The sequence below is a fragment of the Ambystoma mexicanum genome, unplaced genomic scaffold (assembly GCF_040938575.1).
Source record: "Ambystoma mexicanum isolate Mex_15411 unplaced genomic scaffold, UKY_AmexF1_1 Mex_scaf34, whole genome shotgun sequence".
NCBI classification, from domain to species: Eukaryota; Metazoa; Chordata; class Amphibia; order Caudata; family Ambystomatidae; genus Ambystoma; species Ambystoma mexicanum.
Genome location: NW_027182449.1, coordinates 2288265 through 2314248, shown reverse-complemented (window position 1 = coordinate 2314248; position 25984 = coordinate 2288265). Strand labels below are relative to the sequence as shown.

Sequence of the window (25984 nt, the reverse complement as noted above, 5' to 3'; positions counted from 1 at the left end):
CGGGGCACCTGATATCATGGGGCGCACAAGTCTGGGGTTAGGCACCTGTGCACTTCACCCCTCCAGTGAATGCTGGCCCTCTTGACCGCAGCAACATTCAGGGGCCCAACCTACACATGACACACATGACTTTCACATTTTTTTATTTCACCAATCCATCAGGCCTGTGGACCCCTGAACGGCCCAGGGCTGGCCCTCTTGACTGCAGCAAAATAAACTCTGCTGCACGAGCTTGGGCCCTGTGTGCAAACAACCTGACTCGCACACTAAACTCTTTCTTTCTTTCACCAATAAATCAGGGGAAAGCGCGAACGCAGTCCCCCACTACCAGAAATAATGCAGTCGAGAATCCCGCATTTGGGGACATCGCAGGGGTCAGCAAATCCGATGTGCAATGGAGGAGTCTCACCCTGGGAGCTCTGCCTTGCTGATCACAGATGCTCCCCTGCCAGGTAAGTATGAGTTGCGAGCCAGAGGGCAGGGCTTGGGCCTGTTCTGGAAGCCCCGCTAAGCGAGGGTGAGAAGGCCGGCCCTGACCCAGCCCCAGCCCTCCCGGAAGCCCTGAGCGTCTGCGGAGCTGCCTGTCCCACGTGCAGGGGGAAGCTCCGGCAGGCAGAGCCCAGCAGAAGAGGCACATTGTGGCACAGTTCATGTCTCCCACCAGGCCCTGCTCGGCCTGAGATTTGCATAAATTCGGACCTGGCTGCCAGCCAGCAGGCCCAGTCGGAAAGCGAGCAGGCCTGGCGCAGTGGGCCCACTGGCCCGTCGGCCCCAGGCGGGTCCATGGCCCTCCTGAGCCGACAGGTCACCCCGCTTAACAAGAGCGTCTCGGGTGGGGTGCCCCCCGCCAGGACACGGCAAGGCCGTGAAGGCAAGGCCCGATCGGTGCTCGGACGGGGCGGGCGGCAGCGGCGGCCGGGAGCCAGTCTCACCCCTGCCCCCAAAACCCCAGGAGCTGGCCGGGCCTTCCTTAGGTTGGAGGGCCTGGGCGCGAAAGCAGAGCCCGGGCAGGGCAGGCTGGCTTCAAGAACTACCGGGGCACCTGATATCATGGGGCGCACAAGTCTGGGGTTAGGCACCTGTGCACTTCACCCCTCCAGTGAATGCTGGCCCTCTTGACCGCAGCAACATTCAGGGGCCCAACCTACACATGACACACATGACTTTCACATTTTTTTATTTCACCAATCCATCAGGCCTGTGGACCCCTGAACGGCCCAGGGCTGGCCCTCTTGACTGCAGCAAAATAAACTCTGCTGCACGAGCTTGGGCCCTGTGAGCAAACAACCTGACTCGCACACTAAACTCTTTCTTTCTTTCACCAATAAATCAGGGGAAAGCGCGAACGCAGTCCCCCACTACCAGAAATAATGCAGTCGAGAATCCCGCATTTGGGGACATCGCAGGGGTCAGCAAATCCGATGTGCAATGGATGAGCCTCACCCTGGGAGCTCTGCCTTGCTGATCACAGATGCTCCCCTGCCAGGTAAGTATGAGTTGCGAGCCAGAGGGCAGGGCTTGGGCCTGTTCTGGAAGCCCCGCTAAGCGAGGGTGAGAAGGCCGGCCCTGACCCAGCCCCAGCCCTCCCGGAAGCCCTGAGCGTCTGCGGAGCTGCCTGTCCCACGTGCAGGGGGAAGCTCCGGCAGGCAGAGCCCAGCAGAAGAGGCACATTGTGGCACAGTTCATGTCTCCCACCAGGCCCTGCTCGGCCTGAGATTTGCATAAATTCGGACCTGGCTGCCAGCCAGCAGGCCCAGTCGGAAAGCGAGCAGGCCTGGCGCAGTGGGCCCACTGGCCCGTCGGCCCCAGGCGGGTCCATGGCCCTCCTGAGCCGACAGGTCACCCCGCTTAACAAGAGCGTCTCGGGTGGGGTGCCCCCCGCCAGGACACGGCAAGGCCCGATCGTGCCCGATCGGTGCTCGGACGGGGCGGGCGGCAGCGGCGGCCGGGAGCCAGTTTCACCCCTGCCCCCAAAACCCCAGGAGCTGGCTGGGCCTTCCTTAGGTTGGAGGGCCTGGGCGCGAAAGCAGAGCCCGGGCAGGGCAGGCTGGCTTCAAGAACTACCGGGGCACCTGATATCATGGGGCGCACAAGTCTGGGGTTAGGCACCTGTGCACTTCACCCCTCCAGTGAATGCTGGCCCTCTTGACCGCAGCAACATTCAGGGGCCCAACCTACACATGACACACATGACTTTCACATTTTTTTATTTCACCAATCCATCAGGCCTGTGGACCCCTGAACGGCCCAGGGCTGGCCCTCTTGACTGCAGCAAAATAAACTCTGCTGCACGAGCTTGGGCCCTGTGTGCAAACAACCTGACTCGCACACTAAACTCTTTCTTTCTTTCACCAATAAATCAGGGGAAAGCGCGAACGCAGTCCCCCACTACCAGAAATAATGCAGTCGAGAATCCCGCATTTGGGGACATCGCAGGGGTCAGCAAATCCGATGTGCAATGGAGGAGTCTCACCCTGGGAGCTCTGCCTTGCTGATCACAGATGCTCCCCTGCCAGGTAAGTATGAGTTGCGAGCCAGAGGGCAGGGCTTGGGCCTGTTCTGGAAGCCCCGCTAAGCGAGGGTGAGAAGGCCGGCCCTGACCCAGCCCCAGCCCTCCCGGAAGCCCTGAGCGTCTGCGGAGCTGCCTGTCCCACGTGCAGGGGGAAGCTCCGGCAGGCAGAGCCCAGCAGAAGAGGCACATTGTGGCACAGTTCATGTCTCCCACCAGGCCCTGCTCGGCCTGAGATTTGCATAAATTCGGACCTGGCTGCCAGCCAGCAGGCCCAGTCGGAAAGCGAGCAGGCCTGGCGCAGTGGGCCCACTGGCCCGTCGGCCCCAGGCGGGTCCATGGCCCTCCTGAGCCGACAGGTCACCCCGCTTAACAAGAGCGTCTCGGGTGGGGTGCCCCCCGCCAGGACACGGCAAGGCCGTGAAGGCAAGGCCCGATCGGTGCTCGGACGGGGCGGGCGGCAGCGGCGGCCGGGAGCCAGTCTCACCCCTGCCCCCAAAACCCCAGGAGCTGGCCGGGCCTTCCTTAGGTTGGAGGGCCTGGGCGCGAAAGCAGAGCCCGGGCAGGGCAGGCTGGCTTCAAGAACTACCGGGGCACCTGATATCATGGGGCGCACAAGTCTGGGGTTAGGCACCTGTGCACTTCACCCCTCCAGTGAATGCTGGCCCTCTTGACCGCAGCAACATTCAGGGGCCCAACCTACACATGACACACATGACTTTCACATTTTTTTATTTCACCAATCCATCAGGCCTGTGGACCCCTGAACGGCCCAGGGCTGGCCCTCTTGACTGCAGCAAAATAAACTCTGCTGCACGAGCTTGGGCCCTGTGAGCAAACAACCTGACTCGCACACTAAACTCTTTCTTTCTTTCACCAATAAATCAGGGGAAAGCGCGAACGCAGTCCCCCACTACCAGAAATAATGCAGTCGAGAATCCCGCATTTGGGGACATCGCAGGGGTCAGCAAATCCGATGTGCAATGGATGAGCCTCACCCTGGGAGCTCTGCCTTGCTGATCACAGATGCTCCCCTGCCAGGTAAGTATGAGTTGCGAGCCAGAGGGCAGGGCTTGGGCCTGTTCTGGAAGCCCCGCTAAGCGAGGGTGAGAAGGCCGGCCCTGACCCAGCCCCAGCCCTCCCGGAAGCCCTGAGCGTCTGCGGAGCTGCCTGTCCCACGTGCAGGGGGAAGCTCCGGCAGGCAGAGCCCAGCAGAAGAGGCACATTGTGGCACAGTTCATGTCTCCCACCAGGCCCTGCTCGGCCTGAGATTTGCATAAATTCGGACCTGGCTGCCAGCCAGCAGGCCCAGTCGGAAAGCGAGCAGGCCTGGCGCAGTGGGCCCACTGGCCCGTCGGCCCCAGGCGGGTCCATGGCCCTCCTGAGCCGACAGGTCACCCCGCTTAACAAGAGCGTCTCGGGTGGGGTGCCCCCCGCCAGGACACGGCAAGGCCCGATCGTGCCCGATCGGTGCTCGGACGGGGCGGGCGGCAGCGGCGGCCGGGAGCCAGTTTCACCCCTGCCCCCAAAACCCCAGGAGCTGGCTGGGCCTTCCTTAGGTTGGAGGGCCTGGGCGCGAAAGCAGAGCCCGGGCAGGGCAGGCTGGCTTCAAGAACTACCGGGGCACCTGATATCATGGGGCGCACAAGTCTGGGGTTAGGCACCTGTGCACTTCACCCCTCCAGTGAATGCTGGCCCTCTTGACCGCAGCAACATTCAGGGGCCCAACCTACACATGACACACATGACTTTCACATTTTTTTATTTCACCAATCCATCAGGCCTGTGGACCCCTGAACGGCCCAGGGCTGGCCCTCTTGACTGCAGCAAAATAAACTCTGCTGCACGAGCTTGGGCCCTGTGTGCAAACAACCTGACTCGCACACTAAACTCTTTCTTTCTTTCACCAATAAATCAGGGGAAAGCGCGAACGCAGTCCCCCACTACCAGAAATAATGCAGTCGAGAATCCCGCATTTGGGGACATCGCAGGGGTCAGCAAATCCGATGTGCAATGGATGAGCCTCACCCTGGGAGCTCTGCCTTGCTGATCACAGATGCTCCCCTGCCAGGTAAGTATGAGTTGCGAGCCAGAGGGCAGGGCTTGGGCCTGTTCTGGAAGCCCCGCTAAGCGAGGGTGAGAAGGCCGGCCCTGACCCAGCCCCAGCCCTCCCGGAAGCCCTGAGCGTCTGCGGAGCTGCCTGTCCCACGTGCAGGGGGAAGCTCCGGCAGGCAGAGCCCAGCAGAAGAGGCACATTGTGGCACAGTTCATGTCTCCCACCAGGCCCTGCTCGGCCTGAGATTTGCATAAATTCGGACCTGGCTGCCAGCCAGCAGGCCCAGTCGGAAAGCGAGCAGGCCTGGCGCAGTGGGCCCACTGGCCCGTCGGCCCCAGGCGGGTCCATGGCCCTCCTGAGCCGACAGGTCACCCCGCTTAACAAGAGCGTCTCGGGTGGGGTGCCCCCCGCCAGGACACGGCAAGGCCCGATCGTGCCCGATCGGTGCTCGGACGGGGCGGGCGGCAGCGGCGGCCGGGAGCCAGTTTCACCCCTGCCCCCAAAACCCCAGGAGCTGGCTGGGCCTTCCTTAGGTTGGAGGGCCTGGGCGCGAAAGCAGAGCCCGGGCAGGGCAGGCTGGCTTCAAGAACTACCGGGGCACCTGATATCATGGGGCGCACAAGTCTGGGGTTAGGCACCTGTGCACTTCACCCCTCCAGTGAATGCTGGCCCTCTTGACCGCAGCAACATTCAGGGGCCCAACCTACACATGACACACATGACTTTCACATTTTTTTATTTCACCAATCCATCAGGCCTGTGGACCCCTGAACGGCCCAGGGCTGGCCCTCTTGACTGCAGCAAAATAAACTCTGCTGCACGAGCTTGGGCCCTGTGTGCAAACAACCTGACTCGCACACTAAACTCTTTCTTTCTTTCACCAATAAATCAGGGGAAAGCGCGAACGCAGTCCCCCACTACCAGAAATAATACAGTCGAGAATCCCGCATTTGGGGACATCGCAGGGGTCAGCAAATCCGATGTGCAATGGATGAGCCTCACCCTGGGAGCTCTGCCTTGCTGATCACAGATGCTCCCCTGCCAGGTAAGTATGAGTTGCGAGCCAGAGGGCAGGGCTTGGGCCTGTTCTGGAAGCCCCGCTAAGCGAGGGTGAGAAGGCCGGCCCTGACCCAGCCCCAGCCCTCCCGGAAGCCCTGAGCGTCTGCGGAGCTGCCTGTCCCACGTGCAGGGGGAAGCTCCGGCAGGCAGAGCCCAGCAGAAGAGGCACATTGTGGCACAGTTCATGTCTCCCACCAGGCCCTGCTCGGCCTGAGATTTGCATAAATTCGGACCTGGCTGCCAGCCAGCAGGCCCAGTCGGAAAGCGAGCAGGCCTGGCGCAGTGGGCCCACTGGCCCGTCGGCCCCAGGCGGGTCCATGGCCCTCCTGAGCCGACAGGTCACCCCGCTTAACAAGAGCGTCTCGGGTGGGGTGCCCCCCGCCAGGACACGGCAAGGCCCGATCGTGCCCGATCGGTGCTCGGACGGGGCGGGCGGCAGCGGCGGCCGGGAGCCAGTTTCACCCCTGCCCCCAAAACCCCAGGAGCTGGCTGGGCCTTCCTTAGGTTGGAGGGCCTGGGCGCGAAAGCAGAGCCCGGGCAGGGCAGGCTGGCTTCAAGAACTACCGGGGCACCTGATATCATGGGGCGCACAAGTCTGGGGTTAGGCACCTGTGCACTTCACCCCTCCAGTGAATGCTGGCCCTCTTGACCGCAGCAACATTCAGGGGCCCAACCTACACATGACACACATGACTTTCACATTTTTTTATTTCACCAATCCATCAGGCCTGTGGACCCCTGAACGGCCCAGGGCTGGCCCTCTTGACTGCAGCAAAATAAACTCTGCTGCACGAGCTTGGGCCCTGTGTGCAAACAACCTGACTCTGCACACTAAACTCTTTCTTTCTTTCACCAATAAATCAGGGGAAAGCGCGAACGCAGTCCCCCACTACCAGAAATAATGCAGTCGAGAATCCCGCATTTGGGGACATCGCAGGGGTCAGCAAATCCGATGTGCAATGGATGAGCCTCACCCTGGGAGCTCTGCCTTGCTGATCACAGATGCTCCCCTGCCAGGTAAGTATGAGTTGCGAGCCAGAGGGCAGGGCTTGGGCCTGTTCTGGAAGCCCCGCTAAGCGAGGGTGAGAAGGCCGGCCCTGACCCAGCCCCAGCCCTCCCGGAAGCCCTGAGCGTCTGCGGAGCTGCCTGTCCCACGTGCAGGGGGAAGCTCCGGCAGGCAGAGCCCAGCAGAAGAGGCACATTGTGGCACAGTTCATGTCTCCCACCAGGCCCTGCTCGGCCTGAGATTTGCATAAATTCGGACCTGGCTGCCAGCCAGCAGGCCCAGTCGGAAAGCGAGCAGGCCTGGCGCAGTGGGCCCACTGGCCCGTCGGCCCCAGGCGGGTCCATGGCCCTCCTGAGCCGACAGGTCACCCCGCTTAACAAGAGCGTCTCGGGTGGGGTGCCCCCCGCCAGGACACGGCAAGGCCGTGAAGGCAAGGCCCGATCGTGCCCGATCGGTGCTCGGACGGGGCGGGCGGCAGCGGCGGCCGGGAGCCAGTCTCACCCCTGCCCCCAAAACCCCAGGAGCTGGCTGGGCCTTCCTTAGGTTGGAGGGCCTGGGCGCGAAAGCAGAGCCCGGGCAGGGCAGGCTGGCTTCAAGAACTACCGGGGCACCTGATATCATGGGGCGCACAAGTCTGGGGTTAGGCACCTGTGCACTTCACCCCTCCAGTGAATGCTGGCCCTCTTGACCGCAGCAACATTCAGGGGCCCAACCTACACATGACACACATGACTTTCACATTTTTTTATTTCACCAATCCATCAGGCCTGTGGACCCCTGAACGGCCCAGGGCTGGCCCTCTTGACTGCAGCAAAATAAACTCTGCTGCACGAGCTTGGGCCCTGTGTGCAAACAACCTGACTCGCACACTAAACTCTTTCTTTCTTTCACCAATAAATCAGGGGAAAGCGCGAACGCAGTCCCCCACTACCAGAAATAATGCAGTCGAGAATCCCGCATTTGGGGACATCGCAGGGGTCAGCAAATCCGATGTGCAATGGAGGAGTCTCACCCTGGGAGCTCTGCCTTGCTGATCACAGATGCTCCCCTGCCAGGTAAGTATGAGTTGCGAGCCAGAGGGCAGGGCTTGGGCCTGTTCTGGAAGCCCCGCTAAGCGAGGGTGAGAAGGCCGGCCCTGACCCAGCCCCAGCCCTCCCGGAAGCCCTGAGCGTCTGCGGAGCTGCCTGTCCCACGTGCAGGGGGAAGCTCCGGCAGGCAGAGCCCAGCAGAAGAGGCACATTGTGGCACAGTTCATGTCTCCCACCAGGCCCTGCTCGGCCTGAGATTTGCATAAATTCGGACCTGGCTGCCAGCCAGCAGGCCCAGTCGGAAAGCGAGCAGGCCTGGCGCAGTGGGCCCACTGGCCCGTCGGCCCCAGGCGGGTCCATGGCCCTCCTGAGCCGACAGGTCACCCCGCTTAACAAGAGCGTCTCGGGTGGGGTGCCCCCCGCCAGGACACGGCAAGGCCCGATCGTGCCCGATCGGTGCTCGGACGGGGCGGGCGGCAGCGGCGGCCGGGAGCCAGTTTCACCCCTGCCCCCAAAACCCCAGGAGCTGGCTGGGCCTTCCTTAGGTTGGAGGGCCTGGGCGCGAAAGCAGAGCCCGGGCAGGGCAGGCTGGCTTCAAGAACTACCGGGGCACCTGATATCATGGGGCGCACAAGTCTGGGGTTAGGCACCTGTGCACTTCACCCCTCCAGTGAATGCTGGCCCTCTTGACCGCAGCAACATTCAGGGGCCCAACCTACACATGACACACATGACTTTCACATTTTTTTATTTCACCAATCCATCAGGCCTGTGGACCCCTGAACGGCCCAGGGCTGGCCCTCTTGACTGCAGCAAAATAAACTCTGCTGCACGAGCTTGGGCCCTGTGTGCAAACAACCTGACTCTGCACACTAAACTCTTTCTTTCTTTCACCAATAAATCAGGGGAAAGCGCGAACGCAGTCCCCCACTACCAGAAATAATGCAGTCGAGAATCCCGCATTTGGGGACATCGCAGGGGTCAGCAAATCCGATGTGCAATGGATGAGCCTCACCCTGGGAGCTCTGCCTTGCTGATCACAGATGCTCCCCTGCCAGGTAAGTATGAGTTGCGAGCCAGAGGGCAGGGCTTGGGCCTGTTCTGGAAGCCCCGCTAAGCGAGGGTGAGAAGGCCGGCCCTGACCCAGCCCCAGCCCTCCCGGAAGCCCTGAGCGTCTGCGGAGCTGCCTGTCCCACGTGCAGGGGGAAGCTCCGGCAGGCAGAGCCCAGCAGAAGAGGCACATTGTGGCACAGTTCATGTCTCCCACCAGGCCCTGCTCGGCCTGAGATTTGCATAAATTCGGACCTGGCTGCCAGCCAGCAGGCCCAGTCGGAAAGCGAGCAGGCCTGGCGCAGTGGGCCCACTGGCCCGTCGGCCCCAGGCGGGTCCATGGCCCTCCTGAGCCGACAGGTCACCCCGCTTAACAAGAGCGTCTCGGGTGGGGTGCCCCCCGCCAGGACACGGCAAGGCCGTGAAGGCAAGGCCCGATCGTGCCCGATCGGTGCTCGGACGGGGCGGGCGGCAGCGGCGGCCGGGAGCCAGTCTCACCCCTGCCCCCAAAACCCCAGGAGCTGGCTGGGCCTTCCTTAGGTTGGAGGGCCTGGGCGCGAAAGCAGAGCCCGGGCAGGGCAGGCTGGCTTCAAGAACTACCGGGGCACCTGATATCATGGGGCGCACAAGTCTGGGGTTAGGCACCTGTGCACTTCACCCCTCCAGTGAATGCTGGCCCTCTTGACCGCAGCAACATTCAGGGGCCCAACCTACACATGACACACATGACTTTCACATTTTTTTATTTCACCAATCCATCAGGCCTGTGGACCCCTGAACGGCCCAGGGCTGGCCCTCTTGACTGCAGCAAAATAAACTCTGCTGCACGAGCTTGGGCCCTGTGTGCAAACAACCTGACTCGCACACTAAACTCTTTCTTTCTTTCACCAATAAATCAGGGGAAAGCGCGAACGCAGTCCCCCACTACCAGAAATAATGCAGTCGAGAATCCCGCATTTGGGGACATCGCAGGGGTCAGCAAATCCGATGTGCAATGGAGGAGTCTCACCCTGGGAGCTCTGCCTTGCTGATCACAGATGCTCCCCTGCCAGGTAAGTATGAGTTGCGAGCCAGAGGGCAGGGCTTGGGCCTGTTCTGGAAGCCCCGCTAAGCGAGGGTGAGAAGGCCGGCCCTGACCCAGCCCCAGCCCTCCCGGAAGCCCTGAGCGTCTGCGGAGCTGCCTGTCCCACGTGCAGGGGGAAGCTCCGGCAGGCAGAGCCCAGCAGAAGAGGCACATTGTGGCACAGTTCATGTCTCCCACCAGGCCCTGCTCGGCCTGAGATTTGCATAAATTCGGACCTGGCTGCCAGCCAGCAGGCCCAGTCGGAAAGCGAGCAGGCCTGGCGCAGTGGGCCCACTGGCCCGTCGGCCCCAGGCGGGTCCATGGCCCTCCTGAGCCGACAGGTCACCCCGCTTAACAAGAGCGTCTCGGGTGGGGTGCCCCCCGCCAGGACACGGCAAGGCCGTGAAGGCAAGGCCCGATCGGTGCTCGGACGGGGCGGGCGGCAGCGGCGGCCGGGAGCCAGTCTCACCCCTGCCCCCAAAACCCCAGGAGCTGGCTGGGCCTTCCTTAGGTTGGAGGGCCTGGGCGCGAAAGCAGAGCCCGGGCAGGGCAGGCTGGCTTCAAGAACTACCGGGGCACCTGATATCATGGGGCGCACAAGTCTGGGGTTAGGCACCTGTGCACTTCACCCCTCCAGTGAATGCTGGCCCTCTTGACCGCAGCAACATTCAGGGGCCCAACCTACACATGACACACATGACTTTCACATTTTTTTATTTCACCAATCCATCAGGCCTGTGGACCCCTGAACGGCCCAGGGCTGGCCCTCTTGACTGCAGCAAAATAAACTCTGCTGCACGAGCTTGGGCCCTGTGTGCAAACAACCTGACTCGCACACTAAACTCTTTCTTTCTTTCACCAATAAATCAGGGGAAAGCGCGAACGCAGTCCCCCACTACCAGAAATAATGCAGTCGAGAATCCCGCATTTGGGGACATCGCAGGGGTCAGCAAATCCGATGTGCAATGGAGGAGTCTCACCCTGGGAGCTCTGCCTTGCTGATCACAGATGCTCCCCTGCCAGGTAAGTATGAGTTGCGAGCCAGAGGGCAGGGCTTGGGCCTGTTCTGGAAGCCCCGCTAAGCGAGGGTGAGAAGGCCGGCCCTGACCCAGCCCCAGCCCTCCCGGAAGCCCTGAGCGTCTGCGGAGCTGCCTGTCCCACGTGCAGGGGGAAGCTCCGGCAGGCAGAGCCCAGCAGAAGAGGCACATTGTGGCACAGTTCATGTCTCCCACCAGGCCCTGCTCGGCCTGAGATTTGCATAAATTCGGACCTGGCTGCCAGCCAGCAGGCCCAGTCGGAAAGCGAGCAGGCCTGGCGCAGTGGGCCCACTGGCCCGTCGGCCCCAGGCGGGTCCATGGCCCTCCTGAGCCGACAGGTCACCCCGCTTAACAAGAGCGTCTCGGGTGGGGTGCCCCCCGCCAGGACACGGCAAGGCCCGATCGTGCCCGATCGGTGCTCGGACGGGGCGGGCGGCAGCGGCGGCCGGGAGCCAGTTTCACCCCTGCCCCCAAAACCCCAGGAGCTGGCTGGGCCTTCCTTAGGTTGGAGGGCCTGGGCGCGAAAGCAGAGCCCGGGCAGGGCAGGCTGGCTTCAAGAACTACCGGGGCACCTGATATCATGGGGCGCACAAGTCTGGGGTTAGGCACCTGTGCACTTCACCCCTCCAGTGAATGCTGGCCCTCTTGACCGCAGCAACATTCAGGGGCCCAACCTACACATGACACACATGACTTTCACATTTTTTTATTTCACCAATCCATCAGGCCTGTGGACCCCTGAACGGCCCAGGGCTGGCCCTCTTGACTGCAGCAAAATAAACTCTGCTGCACGAGCTTGGGCCCTGTGTGCAAACAACCTGACTCTGCACACTAAACTCTTTCTTTCTTTCACCAATAAATCAGGGGAAAGCGCGAACGCAGTCCCCCACTACCAGAAATAATGCAGTCGAGAATCCCGCATTTGGGGACATCGCAGGGGTCAGCAAATCCGATGTGCAATGGATGAGCCTCACCCTGGGAGCTCTGCCTTGCTGATCACAGATGCTCCCCTGCCAGGTAAGTATGAGTTGCGAGCCAGAGGGCAGGGCTTGGGCCTGTTCTGGAAGCCCCGCTAAGCGAGGGTGAGAAGGCCGGCCCTGACCCAGCCCCAGCCCTCCCGGAAGCCCTGAGCGTCTGCGGAGCTGCCTGTCCCACGTGCAGGGGGAAGCTCCGGCAGGCAGAGCCCAGCAGAAGAGGCACATTGTGGCACAGTTCATGTCTCCCACCAGGCCCTGCTCGGCCTGAGATTTGCATAAATTCGGACCTGGCTGCCAGCCAGCAGGCCCAGTCGGAAAGCGAGCAGGCCTGGCGCAGTGGGCCCACTGGCCCGTCGGCCCCAGGCGGGTCCATGGCCCTCCTGAGCCGACAGGTCACCCCGCTTAACAAGAGCGTCTCGGGTGGGGTGCCCCCCGCCAGGACACGGCAAGGCCGTGAAGGCAAGGCCCGATCGTGCCCGATCGGTGCTCGGACGGGGCGGGCGGCAGCGGCGGCCGGGAGCCAGTCTCACCCCTGCCCCCAAAACCCCAGGAGCTGGCTGGGCCTTCCTTAGGTTGGAGGGCCTGGGCGCGAAAGCAGAGCCCGGGCAGGGCAGGCTGGCTTCAAGAACTACCGGGGCACCTGATATCATGGGGCGCACAAGTCTGGGGTTAGGCACCTGTGCACTTCACCCCTCCAGTGAATGCTGGCCCTCTTGACCGCAGCAACATTCAGGGGCCCAACCTACACATGACACACATGACTTTCACATTTTTTTATTTCACCAATCCATCAGGCCTGTGGACCCCTGAACGGCCCAGGGCTGGCCCTCTTGACTGCAGCAAAATAAACTCTGCTGCACGAGCTTGGGCCCTGTGTGCAAACAACCTGACTCGCACACTAAACTCTTTCTTTCTTTCACCAATAAATCAGGGGAAAGCGCGAACGCAGTCCCCCACTACCAGAAATAATGCAGTCGAGAATCCCGCATTTGGGGACATCGCAGGGGTCAGCAAATCCGATGTGCAATGGAGGAGTCTCACCCTGGGAGCTCTGCCTTGCTGATCACAGATGCTCCCCTGCCAGGTAAGTATGAGTTGCGAGCCAGAGGGCAGGGCTTGGGCCTGTTCTGGAAGCCCCGCTAAGCGAGGGTGAGAAGGCCGGCCCTGACCCAGCCCCAGCCCTCCCGGAAGCCCTGAGCGTCTGCGGAGCTGCCTGTCCCACGTGCAGGGGGAAGCTCCGGCAGGCAGAGCCCAGCAGAAGAGGCACATTGTGGCACAGTTCATGTCTCCCACCAGGCCCTGCTCGGCCTGAGATTTGCATAAATTCGGACCTGGCTGCCAGCCAGCAGGCCCAGTCGGAAAGCGAGCAGGCCTGGCGCAGTGGGCCCACTGGCCCGTCGGCCCCAGGCGGGTCCATGGCCCTCCTGAGCCGACAGGTCACCCCGCTTAACAAGAGCGTCTCGGGTGGGGTGCCCCCCGCCAGGACACGGCAAGGCCGTGAAGGCAAGGCCCGATCGGTGCTCGGACGGGGCGGGCGGCAGCGGCGGCCGGGAGCCAGTCTCACCCCTGCCCCCAAAACCCCAGGAGCTGGCCGGGCCTTCCTTAGGTTGGAGGGCCTGGGCGCGAAAGCAGAGCCCGGGCAGGGCAGGCTGGCTTCAAGAACTACCGGGGCACCTGATATCATGGGGCGCACAAGTCTGGGGTTAGGCACCTGTGCACTTCACCCCTCCAGTGAATGCTGGCCCTCTTGACCGCAGCAACATTCAGGGGCCCAACCTACACATGACACACATGACTTTCACATTTTTTTATTTCACCAATCCATCAGGCCTGTGGACCCCTGAACGGCCCAGGGCTGGCCCTCTTGACTGCAGCAAAATAAACTCTGCTGCACGAGCTTGGGCCCTGTGAGCAAACAACCTGACTCGCACACTAAACTCTTTCTTTCTTTCACCAATAAATCAGGGGAAAGCGCGAACGCAGTCCCCCACTACCAGAAATAATGCAGTCGAGAATCCCGCATTTGGGGACATCGCAGGGGTCAGCAAATCCGATGTGCAATGGATGAGCCTCACCCTGGGAGCTCTGCCTTGCTGATCACAGATGCTCCCCTGCCAGGTAAGTATGAGTTGCGAGCCAGAGGGCAGGGCTTGGGCCTGTTCTGGAAGCCCCGCTAAGCGAGGGTGAGAAGGCCGGCCCTGACCCAGCCCCAGCCCTCCCGGAAGCCCTGAGCGTCTGCGGAGCTGCCTGTCCCACGTGCAGGGGGAAGCTCCGGCAGGCAGAGCCCAGCAGAAGAGGCACATTGTGGCACAGTTCATGTCTCCCACCAGGCCCTGCTCGGCCTGAGATTTGCATAAATTCGGACCTGGCTGCCAGCCAGCAGGCCCAGTCGGAAAGCGAGCAGGCCTGGCGCAGTGGGCCCACTGGCCCGTCGGCCCCAGGCGGGTCCATGGCCCTCCTGAGCCGACAGGTCACCCCGCTTAACAAGAGCGTCTCGGGTGGGGTGCCCCCCGCCAGGACACGGCAAGGCCCGATCGTGCCCGATCGGTGCTCGGACGGGGCGGGCGGCAGCGGCGGCCGGGAGCCAGTTTCACCCCTGCCCCCAAAACCCCAGGAGCTGGCTGGGCCTTCCTTAGGTTGGAGGGCCTGGGCGCGAAAGCAGAGCCCGGGCAGGGCAGGCTGGCTTCAAGAACTACCGGGGCACCTGATATCATGGGGCGCACAAGTCTGGGGTTAGGCACCTGTGCACTTCACCCCTCCAGTGAATGCTGGCCCTCTTGACCGCAGCAACATTCAGGGGCCCAACCTACACATGACACACATGACTTTCACATTTTTTTATTTCACCAATCCATCAGGCCTGTGGACCCCTGAACGGCCCAGGGCTGGCCCTCTTGACTGCAGCAAAATAAACTCTGCTGCACGAGCTTGGGCCCTGTGTGCAAACAACCTGACTCGCACACTAAACTCTTTCTTTCTTTCACCAATAAATCAGGGGAAAGCGCGAACGCAGTCCCCCACTACCAGAAATAATGCAGTCGAGAATCCCGCATTTGGGGACATCGCAGGGGTCAGCAAATCCGATGTGCAATGGATGAGCCTCACCCTGGGAGCTCTGCCTTGCTGATCACAGATGCTCCCCTGCCAGGTAAGTATGAGTTGCGAGCCAGAGGGCAGGGCTTGGGCCTGTTCTGGAAGCCCCGCTAAGCGAGGGTGAGAAGGCCGGCCCTGACCCAGCCCCAGCCCTCCCGGAAGCCCTGAGCGTCTGCGGAGCTGCCTGTCCCACGTGCAGGGGGAAGCTCCGGCAGGCAGAGCCCAGCAGAAGAGGCACATTGTGGCACAGTTCATGTCTCCCACCAGGCCCTGCTCGGCCTGAGATTTGCATAAATTCGGACCTGGCTGCCAGCCAGCAGGCCCAGTCGGAAAGCGAGCAGGCCTGGCGCAGTGGGCCCACTGGCCCGTCGGCCCCAGGCGGGTCCATGGCCCTCCTGAGCCGACAGGTCACCCCGCTTAACAAGAGCGTCTCGGGTGGGGTGCCCCCCGCCAGGACACGGCAAGGCCCGATCGTGCCCGATCGGTGCTCGGACGGGGCGGGCGGCAGCGGCGGCCGGGAGCCAGTTTCACCCCTGCCCCCAAAACCCCAGGAGCTGGCTGGGCCTTCCTTAGGTTGGAGGGCCTGGGCGCGAAAGCAGAGCCCGGGCAGGGCAGGCTGGCTTCAAGAACTACCGGGGCACCTGATATCATGGGGCGCACAAGTCTGGGGTTAGGCACCTGTGCACTTCACCCCTCCAGTGAATGCTGGCCCTCTTGACCGCAGCAACATTCAGGGGCCCAACCTACACATGACACACATGACTTTCACATTTTTTTATTTCACCAATCCATCAGGCCTGTGGACCCCTGAACGGCCCAGGGCTGGCCCTCTTGACTGCAGCAAAATAAACTCTGCTGCACGAGCTTGGGCCCTGTGTGCAAACAACCTGACTCGCACACTAAACTCTTTCTTTCTTTCACCAATAAATCAGGGGAAAGCGCGAACGCAGTCCCCCACTACCAGAAATAATACAGTCGAGAATCCCGCATTTGGGGACATCGCAGGGGTCAGCAAATCCGATGTGCAATGGATGAGCCTCACCCTGGGAGCTCTGCCTTGCTGATCACAGATGCTCCCCTGCCAGGTAAGTATGAGTTGCGAGCCAGAGGGCAGGGCTTGGGCCTGTTCTGGAAGCCCCGCTAAGCGAGGGTGAGAAGGCCGGCCCTGACCCAGCCCCAGCCCTCCCGGAAGCCCTGAGCGTCTGCGGAGCTGCCTGTCCCACGTGCAGGGGGAAGCTCCGGCAGGCAGAGCCCAGCAGAAGAGGCACATTGTGGCACAGTTCATGTCTCCCACCAGGCCCTGCTCGGCCTGAGATTTGCATAAATTCGGACCTGGCTGCCAGCCAGCAGGCCCAGTCGGAAAGCGAGCAGGCCTGGCGCAGTGGGCCCACTGGCCCGTCGGCCCCAGGCGGGTCCATGGCCCTCCTGAGCCGACAGGTCACCCCGCTTAACAAGAGCGTCTCGGGTGGGGTGCCCCCCGCCAGGACACGGCAAGGCCCGATCGTGCCCGATCGGTGCTCGGACGGGGCGGGCGGCAGCGGCGGCCGGGAGCCAGTTTCACCCCTGCCCCCAAAACCCCAGGAGCTGGCTGGGCCTTCCTTAGGTTGGAGGGCCTGGGCGCGAAAGCAGAGCCCGGGCAGGGCAGGCTGGCTTCAAGAACTACCGGGGCACCTGATATCATGGGGCGCACAAGTCTGGGGTTAGGCACCTGTGCACTTCACCCCTCCAGTGAATGCTGGCCCTCTTGACCGCAGCAACATTCAGGGGCCCAACCTACACATGACACACATGACTTTCACATTTTTTTATTTCACCAATCCATCAGGCCTGTGGACCCCTGAACGGCCCAGGGCTGGCCCTCTTGACTGCAGCAAAATAAACTCTGCTGCACGAGCTTGGGCCCTGTGTGCAAACAACCTGACTCTGCACACTAAACTCTTTCTTTCTTTCACCAATAAATCAGGGGAAAGCGCGAACGCAGTCCCCCACTACCAGAAATAATGCAGTCGAGAATCCCGCATTTGGGGACATCGCAGGGGTCAGCAAATCCGATGTGCAATGGATGAGCCTCACCCTGGGAGCTCTGCCTTGCTGATCACAGATGCTCCCCTGCCAGGTAAGTATGAGTTGCGAGCCAGAGGGCAGGGCTTGGGCCTGTTCTGGAAGCCCCGCTAAGCGAGGGTGAGAAGGCCGGCCCTGACCCAGCCCCAGCCCTCCCGGAAGCCCTGAGCGTCTGCGGAGCTGCCTGTCCCACGTGCAGGGGGAAGCTCCGGCAGGCAGAGCCCAGCAGAAGAGGCACATTGTGGCACAGTTCATGTCTCCCACCAGGCCCTGCTCGGCCTGAGATTTGCATAAATTCGGACCTGGCTGCCAGCCAGCAGGCCCAGTCGGAAAGCGAGCAGGCCTGGCGCAGTGGGCCCACTGGCCCGTCGGCCCCAGGCGGGTCCATGGCCCTCCTGAGCCGACAGGTCACCCCGCTTAACAAGAGCGTCTCGGGTGGGGTGCCCCCCGCCAGGACACGGCAAGGCCGTGAAGGCAAGGCCCGATCGTGCCCGATCGGTGCTCGGACGGGGCGGGCGGCAGCGGCGGCCGGGAGCCAGTCTCACCCCTGCCCCCAAAACCCCAGGAGCTGGCTGGGCCTTCCTTAGGTTGGAGGGCCTGGGCGCGAAAGCAGAGCCCGGGCAGGGCAGGCTGGCTTCAAGAACTACCGGGGCACCTGATATCATGGGGCGCACAAGTCTGGGGTTAGGCACCTGTGCACTTCACCCCTCCAGTGAATGCTGGCCCTCTTGACCGCAGCAACATTCAGGGGCCCAACCTACACATGACACACATGACTTTCACATTTTTTTATTTCACCAATCCATCAGGCCTGTGGACCCCTGAACGGCCCAGGGCTGGCCCTCTTGACTGCAGCAAAATAAACTCTGCTGCACGAGCTTGGGCCCTGTGTGCAAACAACCTGACTCGCACACTAAACTCTTTCTTTCTTTCACCAATAAATCAGGGGAAAGCGCGAACGCAGTCCCCCACTACCAGAAATAATGCAGTCGAGAATCCCGCATTTGGGGACATCGCAGGGGTCAGCAAATCCGATGTGCAATGGAGGAGTCTCACCCTGGGAGCTCTGCCTTGCTGATCACAGATGCTCCCCTGCCAGGTAAGTATGAGTTGCGAGCCAGAGGGCAGGGCTTGGGCCTGTTCTGGAAGCCCCGCTAAGCGAGGGTGAGAAGGCCGGCCCTGACCCAGCCCCAGCCCTCCCGGAAGCCCTGAGCGTCTGCGGAGCTGCCTGTCCCACGTGCAGGGGGAAGCTCCGGCAGGCAGAGCCCAGCAGAAGAGGCACATTGTGGCACAGTTCATGTCTCCCACCAGGCCCTGCTCGGCCTGAGATTTGCATAAATTCGGACCTGGCTGCCAGCCAGCAGGCCCAGTCGGAAAGCGAGCAGGCCTGGCGCAGTGGGCCCACTGGCCCGTCGGCCCCAGGCGGGTCCATGGCCCTCCTGAGCCGACAGGTCACCCCGCTTAACAAGAGCGTCTCGGGTGGGGTGCCCCCCGCCAGGACACGGCAAGGCCCGATCGTGCCCGATCGGTGCTCGGACGGGGCGGGCGGCAGCGGCGGCCGGGAGCCAGTTTCACCCCTGCCCCCAAAACCCCAGGAGCTGGCTGGGCCTTCCTTAGGTTGGAGGGCCTGGGCGCGAAAGCAGAGCCCGGGCAGGGCAGGCTGGCTTCAAGAACTACCGGGGCACCTGATATCATGGGGCGCACAAGTCTGGGGTTAGGCACCTGTGCACTTCACCCCTCCAGTGAATGCTGGCCCTCTTGACCGCAGCAACATTCAGGGGCCCAACCTACACATGACACACATGACTTTCACATTTTTTTATTTCACCAATCCATCAGGCCTGTGGACCCCTGAACGGCCCAGGGCTGGCCCTCTTGACTGCAGCAAAATAAACTCTGCTGCACGAGCTTGGGCCCTGTGTGCAAACAACCTGACTCGCACACTAAACTCTTTCTTTCTTTCACCAATAAATCAGGGGAAAGCGCGAACGCAGTCCCCCACTACCAGAAATAATACAGTCGAGAATCCCGCATTTGGGGACATCGCAGGGGTCAGCAAATCCGATGTGCAATGGATGAGCCTCACCCTGGGAGCTCTGCCTTGCTGATCACAGATGCTCCCCTGCCAGGTAAGTATGAGTTGCGAGCCAGAGGGCAGGGCTTGGGCCTGTTCTGGAAGCCCCGCTAAGCGAGGGTGAGAAGGCCGGCCCTGACCCAGCCCCAGCCCTCCCGGAAGCCCTGAGCGTCTGCGGAGCTGCCTGTCCCACGTGCAGGGGGAAGCTCCGGCAGGCAGAGCCCAGCAGAAGAGGCACATTGTGGCACAGTTCATGTCTCCCACCAGGCCCTGCTCGGCCTGAGATTTGCATAAATTCGGACCTGGCTGCCAGCCAGCAGGCCCAGTCGGAAAGCGAGCAGGCCTGGCGCAGTGGGCCCACTGGCCCGTCGGCCCCAGGCGGGTCCATGGCCCTCCTGAGCCGACAGGTCACCCCGCTTAACAAGAGCGTCTCGGGTGGGGTGCCCCCCGCCAGGACACGGCAAGGCCCGATCGTGCCCGATCGGTGCTCGGACGGGGCGGGCGGCAGCGGCGGCCGGGAGCCAGTTTCACCCCTGCCCCCAAAACCCCAGGAGCTGGCTGGGCCTTCCTTAGGTTGGAGGGCCTGGGCGCGAAAGCAGAGCCCGGGCAGGGCAGGCTGGCTTCAAGAACTACCGGGGCACCTGATATCATGGGGCGCACAAGTCTGGGGTTAGGCACCTGTGCACTTCACCCCTCCAGTGAATGCTGGCCCTCTTGACCGCAGCAACATTCAGGGGCCCAACCTACACATGACACACATGACTTTCACATTTTTTTATTTCACCAATCCATCAGGCCTGTGGACCCCTGAACGGCCCAGGGCTGGCCCTCTTGACTGCAGCAAAATAAACTCTGCTGCACGAGCTTGGGCCCTGTGTGCAAACAACCTGACTCTGCACACTAAACTCTTTCTTTCTTTCACCAATAAATCAGGGGAAAGCGCGAACGCAGTCCCCCACTACCAGAAATAATGCAGTCGAGAATCCCGCATTTGGGGACATCGCAGGGGTCAGCAAATCCGATGTGCAATGGATGAGCCTCACCCTGGGAGCTCTGCCTTGCTGATCACAGATGCTCCCCTGCCAGGTAAGTATGAGTTGCGAGCCAGAGGGCAGGGCTTGGGCCTGTTCTGGAAGCCCCGCTAAGCGAGGGTGAGAAGGCCGGCCCTGACCCAGCCCCAGCCCTCCCGGAAGCCCTGAGCGTCTGCGGAGCTGCCTGTCCCACGTGCAGGGGGAAGCTCCGGCAGGCAGAGCCCAGCAGAAGAGGCACATTGTGGCACAGTTCATGTCTCCCACCAGGCCCTGCTCGGCCTGAGATTTGCATAAATTCGGACCTGGCTGCCAGCCAGCAGGCCCAGTCGGAAAGCGAGCAGGCCTGGCGCAGTGGGCCCACTGGCCCGTCGGCCCCAGGCGGGTCCATGGCCCTCCTGAGCCGACAGGTCACCCCGCTTAACAAGAGCGTCTCGGGTGGGGTGCCCCCCGCCAGGACACGGCAAGGCCCGATCGTGCCCGATCGGTGCTCGGACGGGGCGGGCGGCAGCGGCGGCCGGGAGCCAGTTTCACCCCTGCCCCCAAAACCCCAGGAGCTGGCTGGGCCTTCCTTAGGTTGGAGGGCCTGGGCGCGAAAGCAGAGCCCGGGCAGGGCAGGCTGGCTTCAAGAACTACCGGGGCACCTGATATCATGGGGCGCACAAGTCTGGGGTTAGGCACCTGTGCACTTCACCCCTCCAGTGAATGCTGGCCCTCTTGACCGCAGCAACATTCAGGGGCCCAACCTACACATGACACACATGACTTTCACATTTTTTTATTTCACCAATCCATCAGGCCTGTGGACCCCTGAACGGCCCAGGGCTGGCCCTCTTGACTGCAGCAAAATAAACTCTGCTGCACGAGCTTGGGCCCTGTGTGCAAACAACCTGACTCTGCACACTAAACTCTTTCTTTCTTTCACCAATAAATCAGGGGAAAGCGCGAACGCAGTCCCCCACTACCAGAAATAATGCAGTCGAGAATCCCGCATTTGGGGACATCGCAGGGGTCAGCAAATCCGATGTGCAATGGATGAGCCTCACCCTGGGAGCTCTGCCTTGCTGATCACAGATGCTCCCCTGCCAGGTAAGTATGAGTTGCGAGCCAGAGGGCAGGGCTTGGGCCTGTTCTGGAAGCCCCGCTAAGCGAGGGTGAGAAGGCCGGCCCTGACCCAGCCCCAGCCCTCCCGGAAGCCCTGAGCGTCTGCGGAGCTGCCTGTCCCACGTGCAGGGGGAAGCTCCGGCAGGCAGAGCCCAGCAGAAGAGGCACATTGTGGCACAGTTCATGTCTCCCACCAGGCCCTGCTCGGCCTGAGATTTGCATAAATTCGGACCTGGCTGCCAGCCAGCAGGCCCAGTCGGAAAGCGAGCAGGCCTGGCGCAGTGGGCCCACTGGCCCGTCGGCCCCAGGCGGGTCCATGGCCCTCCTGAGCCGACAGGTCACCCCGCTTAACAAGAGCGTCTCGGGTGGGGTGCCCCCCGCCAGGACACGGCAAGGCCCGATCGTGCCCGATCGGTGCTCGGACGGGGCGGGCGGCAGCGGCGGCCGGGAGCCAGTTTCACCCCTGCCCCCAAAACCCCAGGAGCTGGCTGGGCCTTCCTTAGGTTGGAGGGCCTGGGCGCGAAAGCAGAGCCCGGGCAGGGCAGGCTGGCTTCAAGAACTACCGGGGCACCTGATATCATGGGGCGCACAAGTCTGGGGTTAGGCACCTGTGCACTTCACCCCTCCAGTGAATGCTGGCCCTCTTGACCGCAGCAACATTCAGGGGCCCAACCTACACATGACACACATGACTTTCACATTTTTTTATTTCACCAATCCATCAGGCCTGTGGACCCCTGAACGGCCCAGGGCTGGCCCTCTTGACTGCAGCAAAATAAACTCTGCTGCACGAGCTTGGGCCCTGTGTGCAAACAACCTGACTCGCACACTAAACTCTTTCTTTCTTTCACCAATAAATCAGGGGAAAGCGCGAACGCAGTCCCCCACTACCAGAAATAATGCAGTCGAGAATCCCGCATTTGGGGACATCGCAGGGGTCAGCAAATCCGATGTGCAATGGAGGAGTCTCACCCTGGGAGCTCTGCCTTGCTGATCACAGATGCTCCCCTGCCAGGTAAGTATGAGTTGCGAGCCAGAGGGCAGGGCTTGGGCCTGTTCTGGAAGCCCCGCTAAGCGAGGGTGAGAAGGCCGGCCCTGACCCAGCCCCAGCCCTCCCGGAAGCCCTGAGCGTCTGCGGAGCTGCCTGTCCCACGTGCAGGGGGAAGCTCCGGCAGGCAGAGCCCAGCAGAAGAGGCACATTGTGGCACAGTTCATGTCTCCCACCAGGCCCTGCTCGGCCTGAGATTTGCATAAATTCGGACCTGGCTGCCAGCCAGCAGGCCCAGTCGGAAAGCGAGCAGGCCTGGCGCAGTGGGCCCACTGGCCCGTCGGCCCCAGGCGGGTCCATGGCCCTCCTGAGCCGACAGGTCACCCCGCTTAACAAGAGCGTCTCGGGTGGGGTGCCCCCCGCCAGGACACGGCAAGGCCGTGAAGGCAAGGCCCGATCGGTGCTCGGACGGGGCGGGCGGCAGCGGCGGCCGGGAGCCAGTCTCACCCCTGCCCCCAAAACCCCAGGAGCTGGCCGGGCCTTCCTTAGGTTGGAGGGCCTGGGCGCGAAAGCAGAGCCCGGGCAGGGCAGGCTGGCTTCAAGAACTACCGGGGCACCTGATATCATGGGGCGCACAAGTCTGGGGTTAGGCACCTGTGCACTTCACCCCTCCAGTGAATGCTGGCCCTCTTGACCGCAGCAACATTCAGGGGCCCAACCTACACATGACACACATGACTTTCACATTTTTTTATTTCACCAATCCATCAGGCCTGTGGACCCCTGAACGGCCCAGGGCTGGCCCTCTTGACTGCAGCAAAATAAACTCTGCTGCACGAGCTTGGGCCCTGTGAGCAAACAACCTGACTCGCACACTAAACTCTTTCTTTCTTTCACCAATAAATCAGGGGAAAGCGCGAACGCAGTCCCCCACTACCAGAAATAATGCAGTCGAGAATCCCGCATTTGGGGACATCGCAGGGGTCAGCAAATCCGATGTGCAATGGATGAGCCTCACCCTGGGAGCTCTGCCTTGCTGATCACAGATGCTCCCCTGCCAGGTAAGTATGAGTTGCGAGCCAGAGGGCAGGGCTTGGGCCTGTTCTGGAAGCCCCGCTAAGCGAGGGTGAGAAGGCCGGCCCTGACCCAGCCCCAGCCCTCCCGGAAGCCCTGAGCGTCTGCGGAGCTGCCTGTCCCACGTGCAGGGGGAAGCTCCGGCAGGCAGAGCCCAGCAGAAGAGGCACATTGTGGCACAGTTCATGTCTCCCACCAGGCCCTGCTCGGCCTGAGATTTGCATAAATTCGGACCTGGCTGCCAGCCAGCAGGCCCAGTCGGAAAGCGAGCAGGCCTGGCGCAGTGGGCCCACTGGCCCGTCGGCCCCAGGCGGGTCCATGGCCCTCCTGAGCCGACAGGTCACCCCGCTTAACAAGAGCGTCTCGGGTGGGGTGCCCCCCGCCAGGACACGGCAAGGCCCGATCGTGCCCGATCGGTGCTCGGACGGGGCGGGCGGCAGCGGCGGCCGGGAGCCAGTTTCACCCCTGCCCCCAAAACCCCAGGAGCTGGCTGGGCCTTCCTTAGGTTGGAGGGCCTGGGCGCGAAAGCAGAGCCCGGGCAGGGCAGGCTGGCTTCAAGAACTACCGGGGCACCTGATATCATGGGGCGCACAAGTCTGGGGTTAGGCACCTGTGCACTTCACCCCTCCAGTGAATGCTGGCCCTCTTGACCGCAGCAACATTCAGGGGCCCAACCTACACATGACACACATGACTTTCACATTTTTTTATTTCACCAATCCATCAGGCCTGTGGACCCCTGAACGGCCCAGGGCTGGCCCTCTTGACTGCAGCAAAATAAACTCTGCTGCACGAGCTTGGGCCCTGTGTGCAAACAACCTGACTCGCACACTAAACTCTTTCTTTCTTTCACCAATAAATCAGGGGAAAGCGCGAACGCAGTCCCCCACTACCAGAAATAATGCAGTCGAGAATCCCGCATTTGGGGACATCGCAGGGGTCAGCAAATCCGATGTGCAATGGATGAGCCTCACCCTGGGAGCTCTGCCTTGCTGATCACAGATGCTCCCCTGCCAGGTAAGTATGAGTTGCGAGCCAGAGGGCAGGGCTTGGGCCTGTTCTGGAAGCCCCGCTAAGCGAGGGTGAGAAGGCCGGCCCTGACCCAGCCCCAGCCCTCCCGGAAGCCCTGAGCGTCTGCGGAGCTGCCTGTCCCACGTGCAGGGGGAAGCTCCGGCAGGCAGAGCCCAGCAGAAGAGGCACATTGTGGCACAGTTCATGTCTCCCACCAGGCCCTGCTCGGCCTGAGATTTGCATAAATTCGGACCTGGCTGCCAGCCAGCAGGCCCAGTCGGAAAGCGAGCAGGCCTGGCGCAGTGGGCCCACTGGCCCGTCGGCCCCAGGCGGGTCCATGGCCCTCCTGAGCCGACAGGTCACCCCGCTTAACAAGAGCGTCTCGGGTGGGGTGCCCCCCGCCAGGACACGGCAAGGCCCGATCGTGCCCGATCGGTGCTCGGACGGGGCGGGCGGCAGCGGCGGCCGGGAGCCAGTTTCACCCCTGCCCCCAAAACCCCAGGAGCTGGCTGGGCCTTCCTTAGGTTGGAGGGCCTGGGCGCGAAAGCAGAGCCCGGGCAGGGCAGGCTGGCTTCAAGAACTACCGGGGCACCTGATATCATGGGGCGCACAAGTCTGGGGTTAGGCACCTGTGCACTTCACCCCTCCAGTGAATGCTGGCCCTCTTGACCGCAGCAACATTCAGGGGCCCAACCTACACATGACACACATGACTTTCACATTTTTTTATTTCACCAATCCATCAGGCCTGTGGACCCCTGAACGGCCCAGGGCTGGCCCTCTTGACTGCAGCAAAATAAACTCTGCTGCACGAGCTTGGGCCCTGTGTGCAAACAACCTGACTCGCACACTAAACTCTTTCTTTCTTTCACCAATAAATCAGGGGAAAGCGCGAACGCAGTCCCCCACTACCAGAAATAATACAGTCGAGAATCCCGCATTTGGGGACATCGCAGGGGTCAGCAAATCCGATGTGCAATGGATGAGCCTCACCCTGGGAGCTCTGCCTTGCTGATCACAGATGCTCCCCTGCCAGGTAAGTATGAGTTGCGAGCCAGAGGGCAGGGCTTGGGCCTGTTCTGGAAGCCCCGCTAAGCGAGGGTGAGAAGGCCGGCCCTGACCCAGCCCCAGCCCTCCCGGAAGCCCTGAGCGTCTGCGGAGCTGCCTGTCCCACGTGCAGGGGGAAGCTCCGGCAGGCAGAGCCCAGCAGAAGAGGCACATTGTGGCACAGTTCATGTCTCCCACCAGGCCCTGCTCGGCCTGAGATTTGCATAAATTCGGACCTGGCTGCCAGCCAGCAGGCCCAGTCGGAAAGCGAGCAGGCCTGGCGCAGTGGGCCCACTGGCCCGTCGGCCCCAGGCGGGTCCATGGCCCTCCTGAGCCGACAGGTCACCCCGCTTAACAAGAGCGTCTCGGGTGGGGTGCCCCCCGCCAGGACACGGCAAGGCCCGATCGTGCCCGATCGGTGCTCGGACGGGGCGGGCGGCAGCGGCGGCCGGGAGCCAGTTTCACCCCTGCCCCCAAAACCCCAGGAGCTGGCTGGGCCTTCCTTAGGTTGGAGGGCCTGGGCGCGAAAGCAGAGCCCGGGCAGGGCAGGCTGGCTTCAAGAACTACCGGGGCACCTGATATCATGGGGCGCACAAGTCTGGGGTTAGGCACCTGTGCACTTCACCCCTCCAGTGAATGCTGGCCCTCTTGACCGCAGCAACATTCAGGGGCCCAACCTACACATGACACACATGACTTTCACATTTTTTTATTTCACC

At 62.1% G+C, this 25984-nt stretch overlaps 25 non-coding genes across 25 annotated transcripts; all 25 read right to left on the bottom strand.

Annotated features, from left to right (window-relative positions):
- Positions 1 to 296: 296 nt before the first annotated feature.
- LOC138558610 (U1 spliceosomal RNA) lies at positions 297 to 460 on the bottom strand. Its single transcript, XR_011298753.1, has one exon. It is a non-coding gene; the product is annotated as a U1 spliceosomal RNA (small nuclear RNA).
- An 870-nt stretch (positions 461 to 1330) lies between these two features.
- Positions 1331 to 1494, bottom strand: LOC138558271 (U1 spliceosomal RNA). Its single transcript, XR_011298423.1, has one exon. It is a non-coding gene; the product is annotated as a U1 spliceosomal RNA (small nuclear RNA).
- Positions 1495 to 2360: 866 nt separating this feature from the next.
- Positions 2361 to 2524, bottom strand: LOC138558609 (U1 spliceosomal RNA). The gene has a single exon (XR_011298752.1). It is a non-coding gene; the product is annotated as a U1 spliceosomal RNA (small nuclear RNA).
- An 870-nt stretch (positions 2525 to 3394) lies between these two features.
- On the bottom strand, positions 3395 to 3558 carry LOC138558270 (U1 spliceosomal RNA). Its single transcript, XR_011298422.1, has one exon. It is a non-coding gene; the product is annotated as a U1 spliceosomal RNA (small nuclear RNA).
- An 866-nt stretch (positions 3559 to 4424) lies between these two features.
- LOC138558269 (U1 spliceosomal RNA) lies at positions 4425 to 4588 on the bottom strand. Its single transcript, XR_011298421.1, has one exon. It is a non-coding gene; the product is annotated as a U1 spliceosomal RNA (small nuclear RNA).
- An 866-nt stretch (positions 4589 to 5454) lies between these two features.
- Positions 5455 to 5618, bottom strand: LOC138558396 (U1 spliceosomal RNA). The gene has a single exon (XR_011298546.1). It is a non-coding gene; the product is annotated as a U1 spliceosomal RNA (small nuclear RNA).
- An 867-nt stretch (positions 5619 to 6485) lies between these two features.
- LOC138558268 (U1 spliceosomal RNA) lies at positions 6486 to 6649 on the bottom strand. The gene has a single exon (XR_011298420.1). It is a non-coding gene; the product is annotated as a U1 spliceosomal RNA (small nuclear RNA).
- An 880-nt stretch (positions 6650 to 7529) lies between these two features.
- LOC138558608 (U1 spliceosomal RNA) lies at positions 7530 to 7693 on the bottom strand. Its single transcript, XR_011298751.1, has one exon. It is a non-coding gene; the product is annotated as a U1 spliceosomal RNA (small nuclear RNA).
- Positions 7694 to 8560: 867 nt separating this feature from the next.
- On the bottom strand, positions 8561 to 8724 carry LOC138558267 (U1 spliceosomal RNA). The gene has a single exon (XR_011298419.1). It is a non-coding gene; the product is annotated as a U1 spliceosomal RNA (small nuclear RNA).
- Positions 8725 to 9604: 880 nt separating this feature from the next.
- LOC138558607 (U1 spliceosomal RNA) lies at positions 9605 to 9768 on the bottom strand. Its single transcript, XR_011298750.1, has one exon. It is a non-coding gene; the product is annotated as a U1 spliceosomal RNA (small nuclear RNA).
- An 870-nt stretch (positions 9769 to 10638) lies between these two features.
- Positions 10639 to 10802, bottom strand: LOC138558606 (U1 spliceosomal RNA). Its single transcript, XR_011298749.1, has one exon. It is a non-coding gene; the product is annotated as a U1 spliceosomal RNA (small nuclear RNA).
- An 867-nt stretch (positions 10803 to 11669) lies between these two features.
- Positions 11670 to 11833, bottom strand: LOC138558266 (U1 spliceosomal RNA). The gene has a single exon (XR_011298418.1). It is a non-coding gene; the product is annotated as a U1 spliceosomal RNA (small nuclear RNA).
- An 880-nt stretch (positions 11834 to 12713) lies between these two features.
- Positions 12714 to 12877, bottom strand: LOC138558604 (U1 spliceosomal RNA). The gene has a single exon (XR_011298747.1). It is a non-coding gene; the product is annotated as a U1 spliceosomal RNA (small nuclear RNA).
- An 870-nt stretch (positions 12878 to 13747) lies between these two features.
- LOC138558265 (U1 spliceosomal RNA) lies at positions 13748 to 13911 on the bottom strand. Its single transcript, XR_011298417.1, has one exon. It is a non-coding gene; the product is annotated as a U1 spliceosomal RNA (small nuclear RNA).
- Positions 13912 to 14777: 866 nt separating this feature from the next.
- Positions 14778 to 14941, bottom strand: LOC138558264 (U1 spliceosomal RNA). The gene has a single exon (XR_011298416.1). It is a non-coding gene; the product is annotated as a U1 spliceosomal RNA (small nuclear RNA).
- Positions 14942 to 15807: 866 nt separating this feature from the next.
- Positions 15808 to 15971, bottom strand: LOC138558395 (U1 spliceosomal RNA). The gene has a single exon (XR_011298545.1). It is a non-coding gene; the product is annotated as a U1 spliceosomal RNA (small nuclear RNA).
- An 867-nt stretch (positions 15972 to 16838) lies between these two features.
- On the bottom strand, positions 16839 to 17002 carry LOC138558262 (U1 spliceosomal RNA). Its single transcript, XR_011298414.1, has one exon. It is a non-coding gene; the product is annotated as a U1 spliceosomal RNA (small nuclear RNA).
- Positions 17003 to 17882: 880 nt separating this feature from the next.
- LOC138558603 (U1 spliceosomal RNA) lies at positions 17883 to 18046 on the bottom strand. Its single transcript, XR_011298746.1, has one exon. It is a non-coding gene; the product is annotated as a U1 spliceosomal RNA (small nuclear RNA).
- Positions 18047 to 18912: 866 nt separating this feature from the next.
- LOC138558394 (U1 spliceosomal RNA) lies at positions 18913 to 19076 on the bottom strand. The gene has a single exon (XR_011298544.1). It is a non-coding gene; the product is annotated as a U1 spliceosomal RNA (small nuclear RNA).
- Positions 19077 to 19943: 867 nt separating this feature from the next.
- Positions 19944 to 20107, bottom strand: LOC138558261 (U1 spliceosomal RNA). The gene has a single exon (XR_011298413.1). It is a non-coding gene; the product is annotated as a U1 spliceosomal RNA (small nuclear RNA).
- Positions 20108 to 20974: 867 nt separating this feature from the next.
- Positions 20975 to 21138, bottom strand: LOC138558260 (U1 spliceosomal RNA). The gene has a single exon (XR_011298412.1). It is a non-coding gene; the product is annotated as a U1 spliceosomal RNA (small nuclear RNA).
- An 866-nt stretch (positions 21139 to 22004) lies between these two features.
- LOC138558602 (U1 spliceosomal RNA) lies at positions 22005 to 22168 on the bottom strand. Its single transcript, XR_011298745.1, has one exon. It is a non-coding gene; the product is annotated as a U1 spliceosomal RNA (small nuclear RNA).
- An 870-nt stretch (positions 22169 to 23038) lies between these two features.
- LOC138558259 (U1 spliceosomal RNA) lies at positions 23039 to 23202 on the bottom strand. Its single transcript, XR_011298411.1, has one exon. It is a non-coding gene; the product is annotated as a U1 spliceosomal RNA (small nuclear RNA).
- Positions 23203 to 24068: 866 nt separating this feature from the next.
- Positions 24069 to 24232, bottom strand: LOC138558258 (U1 spliceosomal RNA). Its single transcript, XR_011298410.1, has one exon. It is a non-coding gene; the product is annotated as a U1 spliceosomal RNA (small nuclear RNA).
- An 866-nt stretch (positions 24233 to 25098) lies between these two features.
- LOC138558392 (U1 spliceosomal RNA) lies at positions 25099 to 25262 on the bottom strand. The gene has a single exon (XR_011298542.1). It is a non-coding gene; the product is annotated as a U1 spliceosomal RNA (small nuclear RNA).
- Between the last annotated feature and the right edge of the window lie 722 nt (positions 25263 to 25984).